The 7040-nt window shown below is 32.3% G+C and overlaps 1 pseudogene; it reads right to left on the reverse strand.

Annotated features, from left to right (window-relative positions):
- Positions 1 to 698: 698 nt before the first annotated feature.
- The window catches only part of LOC105622953, a 6711-nt pseudogene continuing 369 nt past the window's right edge, over positions 699 to 7040 (reverse strand).

The raw sequence follows: 7040 nt of genomic DNA on the forward strand, positions 1-7040 counted from the left end.
TCTAAATTCCGTAACACATCATCCACAATGAAACAAAGGTTTATTTACGATTATAACGGGTGTAATATTACTCGTCGGCTACCACCTATAAAAAAAAGGTAATATAGAAATATTTTTTTATCAACTTATATAAAATATTTATATTCTAATATATAATATTCGTATTTATATTCTTATAGATATCGTTTTATGGAGGAAAAACTATTATATGCATCCCCTGACTAAATGGCCCAAAAGAGTGATGATTTTATCTCGTAAAGAAGATTTACCAAACGCAAAAAGTTTCTTGCTAAAATACCGAAAACTGTTAAGGTAGAAGATATAGAATTTATTCTGATTGGTATTTTAAGACACACAGGAAACAGATTTCGTCAAATATAAGTTGACATAATAACTGTTAATACTCAGATCAATATTCGATCAGATCAATAGTCGATTCTTATATTTAACTTAACTCTTACATTTACTAACTTAGATACAGTCTTAAGATGTAATAAACCGATCACAGAGTTGCATTTTAAGACATTACTTAAATGTTGAAATAAGAACTGACTATGAATATTGGATTTAGTATGCATATTTTTGGTTATTAATTAAAGAAACTAATTCTGTTACATATTGTTATTATCTTTAGTAAATAAAAATTAGATGCAATGTCTTAGAACTTATATTATTTATGAAACTTTTAAGTAAGTATGCTATTTATTAATATAAGTTTCGATTTTGGAAATTCCTTTTCCTTTATTTTCAATTTCGTTTGGCAAATCTTCTTTACGAGATAAAATCATCGCTCTTTCGAGTCATTTAGTCGGTGGACGTAATAAAGTTTTTCTTCTACAAGACAATATTATATTTATAAGAATACAAATACAAATATTTGTATACTAGAACATTAGAATACAAATAAATTTTATATAAGTTGATATAAAAATATTTCTATATTAATTTTTAATTCTTTTATAGGTAGTGGCTCGACGTTAAGCGTCAATACAACGATATAGCTGTCTAGCATTTTTTCTCTCTAGCTTTATCAAAATTCTCCCTCAGTTTGAAATCATAACTGATTTCGACTTCAAGATCTTTTAATATATGCTTTTCCCAATCTATAAATTCTTTCTTAGTGTTATTTTCGGTTAACCAATCGATCGCCACTATGAGTACACTTTTTGCCAACGCGCATAAAAATTTGTATGTTCGACGAACTTTATCAGTATCTAAAACGGTGCACTGTGCCGAATCTTCCACTTCCACCTGTAAAATAAAAATTGTCAACAAATAGTAAAATAACTGTTAATACTACTGCGAAGAAATCTATTCATTTAAATATAATTTATTTAAATTTATACTCACCTAATGTTTTAACAATCTCACTATAATTTTTCATTACATCCGTTACCAGGTGTATAAGCTTAAATTCATTGTTTGCTCATAGGTGGTTAGTGAGCGTACAAAGCTGTGTACCCTAGGCACACACTTTTTTTTATGTTTCACATCTATCAACATTAATCAGTGCACATCATCAGCAATTTCATATATTTTTCAACAACATATATTTTTTCTTTCGTAACCAGGTCTAGTTTTTTGCTAAAAAAAAAAAGCATATGCGGGAAGCTTTGCTTTTCTGTTTCAATTTGAAGAAATCGGCTGCCGAATCGCATTGAAGCTTGTGGAGGCCTTTGGCGACAATGCTTTATCAGAAACAACGTGCAGAAATTGGTTTCGCTGGTTCAATGACGAGAATTTTGACTTGAGTGACAAGAAGCGTGAAAATCGGCCTAGGAAGGTTGAAGACTATCAATTGCAGGCTCTTTTGGACGAGGATGATACCCAATCGTAAAAAATGCTTGCCGAGCAATTGGGTGTTTCTCAAGCAGCCATTTCCATGCGGCTACATGCCATGGAGAAGGTTCAAAAGATCGGAAAATGGATGCCGCATGAACTGAACGATAGGCAGATGGAGCGACGCCAAAACACATGCCAAATTCTGCTTGCCAGACAAAAAAGAAAGTCGTTCCTGCATCGGATTGTGACAGGCGATGAAAAGTGAATCTATTTTCAGAATCCTAAACACAAGAAATCTTGGGTTGATTCCGCCCAACCATCAACATCTTCCTCAAGACCAAATCACTTCGGACGGAAAACGATGCTGTGCGTTTAGTGGGATCAGGAGGGTGTCATCTACTACGAGCTGTTAAAACCTGGTGAAACTGTTAATGCTCACCGCTACTACCAACAACTGATCAAATTGCATCGTGCTGTGCGTGAAAAAAGGCCGCATTATCGGAAAAGACATGACAAGCTGATTTTCCTCCACGACAACGCACACGTCAACAATGGTCCAAAACTACTTGGAGACACTCAACTGAGAAGTGCTACCCCATCCCGCTTACTCATCAGACCTAGCACCTTCTGACTATCACCTGTTTTCGTCGATGGGCCACGCGCTTGCTGAGTGGCACTTCGATTCTTACGAAGACGTCCGAAAATGGCTTGATGAGTGGTTTGCCTCGAAAGATGAGGAATTTTTTTGATGTGGTATACACAAATTGCCCGAAAGATGGGAAAAATGTATAGTTAGCGAGGGCAAGTACTTTGAATAAATTTGTTTTTGCTTCCTAGGAAAAAAAAAAGTGTTTTTCTGACTAAAAACAGCGGATTTAAGCTTATACACCTGGTATACTCGTAAATAAAACTTTATGTTTCATTGCGGATGTGGAATTAAAATCGACATACTCCTGCGCGTTCTAGAAGGCGTTAAAATAAGAGATGTAGTTTCCTTGTATTTAGACTTGAAGCATTCTCGTGTCTCTCAATTAGTCTAATCTCTACAAGTATTTTGATTCGACTTCGTCTTCTTTCTTGCTGTTCTTGATCGTGAAGATCTAGAATTTATCAAAGTGTCACTTTCAGTACTATTTTGGCTACTTTCACCAGTTATGTTTTCTGTGGAAGTATCAATAAGTGAACTTGTAAAATTCTTAATACAAGAAGGCTTCTTAAATATTTCTTCCTTTCTTTTTATTAAAACTTGTAACAGTGAAGAGGTTGTCGTTTCTAACAGCAAAGAGGTGGAACTTTTAGTATGTCTTTTATGTTTAGCTTTTGCTATAGCATTGTCAAGTTGCGTATTATCAAAGTCTTCTATCTCAGACAGATAAACTACTCTCAGTTAAAACAGAATTTGTTTCGATATCTGATTTTGTTGTTTCTTGCTTCTGGTTCTCAATTCTCTTTTAAATATTTTTGTTTTACTATCTTCTCTAATTGATAAATTCTTATTCTGTGTATTACTCGGAGCTCTTGCCATGATATTTTCAACTTCTTGCGATCCATCTGAGTGGCTCTTGAGGCTCTTTAAGGGATTAATTTTCGAAATTTTGCTGATTCATCTGTGTTTCTGTCCCTTTGGTTGGAGCTAGCTTATTTTTCCTATGATTTTCACTTGCAGTTACATGATTAACATGTGACTTGATTATCATAAATTGGCTGCCTGGTGCGTTTAACATTGGATCTCCCAGGATAAATATTTCCATCTGTTCTCATATTTAAGGAGACCTCTTGAGTTTCTTCCAACATAGTTTTAGATATTGTTTTATTACCTTCGGAAGACTTTATATTTTCAGAGATACTTTCATGTGATCTTATTTTAGCAACATGTTCAAGGATATTCGGGGATTGCCTATCGGTTGTGGTTTTCATGGCATTTCTGCGACTGCGAGTAGAAACTGGACATTCCTCAGTGACAGTTTTACGTTTTTTCAAAGTAGTAGTTTGTTCCATGCTTTTTTCTATCACATTTAGAAGTATCTTTCTCTTACCGATAATAGATTTTGTTTCTGACTCTGTAGATCTGGTTGCTTCATAGCTGGTTACTTCTATACTTTAAAGTTTCTTTCTGAAGATCACGTGGACTCTCGTCATTTTATTTGCTAGAATGTCGTGTTATTCTTGTACTGATCCACGAATTTTTTGAGTCATCCATATTCTGTTTTGGGTTTTCCGACATATTTGATGAACTTTCCTTGTTTCTTTTCTTTTTACGTTTCGGACAATTATGTTTATTACTAATTATATCATTATATCTGCATAACATTATATCTGCAATTTGTTGGAATTGTATATACATGGATTCGCTGGAATCGTCAGATTCAGAAGTGTCCACTAGGGCTGCTATTCTGTCAGTCATTAGATAGTCGTGAACAAGATTTGACTGACTATCAATGGATGACTTATTGTGTTTGCCAGAGTTTTAAATATCCTGTTTACGTAATGATTTTCCTTTCAAGGATGTACTTTCTTTTCTTTTAATTCTTGCGATATCTCGTTTAGAGTTTGTGCTATGCACAGTCGATAATGCAGGAGAACTCGCTGGATTTGTTCCTAATATTCTAATAGCTAATAAGCGCGTTAGAATGTCATCGTCGCTCTCATACAATGTATCCAATATTTGCGCACGTTATCCATCATTTTCTGATGGGTAATGGTGAATGATTGGTTTGCAAATGTTTTCTCTTCTGCATCATCGACTTTCAATTTGGTTGGATTACTTTCTAAGACTCGTTTCCTCGTTTTCGACGTGGGTTCATCATCATATTTCATCAATTTTGAACTTGGAAGACTTCTTTTATTCTCACTTGAGATGATTTTATTTTTGTTGTTATCGTTTAATGTTTCCGTTATTGAATCAGATTTGCGTTTTGTGGCGATCTTTTTTTTTCTCTTGTTAGATTCTTGAGATTCTACATTATCATTCACAGAATCTGGGAACTCTTGTGAATTTTTTAAAATATTTTGCTTTCGTTTTGTAGGAAGAGTAGAAAAATAAATATTTGAATTTTGAGATTCAAACTCTGAATTATTTACATAATTCGTATTCATTTCATTTCCAGTAAATTATGTTGACTACGGGACGTATGCTGTTTCTTTTCTGTTTACTTTTATGGCACGTTACATGTATCTCTATCATCATCGTTGGCTTTATTAATAGAGTCATCACTTTGCGACAATTCCAAAATTTTTTTCAAATACTGCGTCAACATATATGGCGACTCGTGAATGCTATTCACATCGTTATTTACATCAAACATTTCATTGAGATTTTCTTCGAGAGTGTCATTTAAATTTACTTGAGAGGAGCCTTTTTCATGAGTGGAAATTCTTTCATCAATGTTGTCAGTATCAGATTGCGTTTCCATAGTATGAATATCCGTCGTAAACTTCTTCGACATTACATTTCCAATACTGATATTATCCTTTTGAGTTTTCATTTCCTTAATATTGTCTAGACAATTCTGAGTTTCTATATCTGTTACAGAGCCAACTGTTTTGTCGCAAATATTTAGTTTTGGTAGTTGCTTGCTACTTTTAGCATTCATTTTAATATACTTGGATATATCAACAAGATCACCTTGCGTCTCTGCTTCATGTGTACTACTTGAGTCTCGTTAACATTAATATCAGATGTGCAATGGTACTTAGCGAAACATTGCTCTCATTTTTGGAAATATTCTTTTTATTAATACTTGGAGAGGACTTTGTTGCGGAACTTCCGGTCATCGAAAGATACTGCGAGTTTCGTCATCTTTCTGAGTTCCAAAAATAATAGCTCCATCGTTGTCGACACTGGATGAATTATTCTGCAAATGAATATATTCTTAATTTTAGTTCAATTAACACCAATATTATACAATCAATAGGAGATAAATATTACATGTCCATAACAAATATTACATGCTAATTGCGAATAAAGCACTTACGAGTGATAAATCTGACATATTAGGAATTATTATATTCGCAGTTTTCTCGTGATGGTGCAAGTGTTTCTGGTATCACTTCGTCGTTAGCTGGACAGTATATACGATAAGTTGCACGCACGCTTCTGAATTCAATAACACTTCCATCCATCCTCGAGTACATACGAACGATTGGGTCGTAGTATTGATTGTAAAAATAAGAAAAAATTCTATTAATCTTAAAAATTATCACAATGTTTTTGTCACGTCATTTTAAATAAAGCATTAAGAAATTATATAATTTATATGTGTATAAGCATATTTCACATATGTAGTTTAATAAGAATAATTCTTTCTCTATCAATTAGTTATATGTCTGCATATGTGAGATTATATGACATAGTTTGCATAACAAAATGATGAAATGACCCAAAGTTTCATCGATATAGTTATTAACAATTAAGATACGTAGTGATTACATTATTAAGCTTTGTTTTGTTGAAAGATCTCAGATCACAGATCCAGGTTGATTTTCGACCGTTAGCTTCAATTTGTACATGTAGTTTTGATACAATCTGAAAAAAATGTTACAAACTTTTTTTAATATTTGGTATCAAAAATGCTTGTTCATTAGTATTTTACTATAAAAGTTACTTAGTATAAAAAAAAATAAAAAAATAAAAAAAATGATACAATCTATCCATCATAATCAAAATCAATAGAACTTTAAATAATATCAATGAAAAAACTAAACATTTTATTCAAATTTTATTTGGATGTAATATTACTCAATTTTATACATCAAATTATTATAGCATGTTATTATAAAACTAAAGGAATATTTTTCTTCAAGCCCAACTTATAAAAATTATGCTCGACTAATTTCTTATAAAAATAATAAAAAATATGCTGAAACTTATCTGATTTCGAACAACAATGTGGCACATATTAAATACCTACCAATTGTTGTAATTCCTCTTTTAATCTGATAGTGGAATTAATGCTTAATGTTCCAACCTAAATTTTTTAACAAAATATATAATGTTTTGTTAAATCGTTATGCATTAAGTATTATTTATGAAATAAAATATTAGAAAATAATTCAATATCAAACATTAAGACATAAAAAATATTTAAGATTTAACAAATATAATATTATATATAAAATCGCTATAATAAAATATCTCTCTCTCTCTCTCTCTCTCTCTACTCNTNTCANTGACNTGACATAACACTACGATGCACAANAGGTTCGTAANAATCTTCTCGTACTTTGTNCTTATACCTTTGTAAACTTTCGGTAAAAAC

This window comes from Atta cephalotes (assembly GCF_000143395.1).
Source record: "Atta cephalotes unplaced genomic scaffold scaffold00050, whole genome shotgun sequence".
NCBI classification, from domain to species: domain Eukaryota; kingdom Metazoa; phylum Arthropoda; class Insecta; order Hymenoptera; family Formicidae; genus Atta; species Atta cephalotes.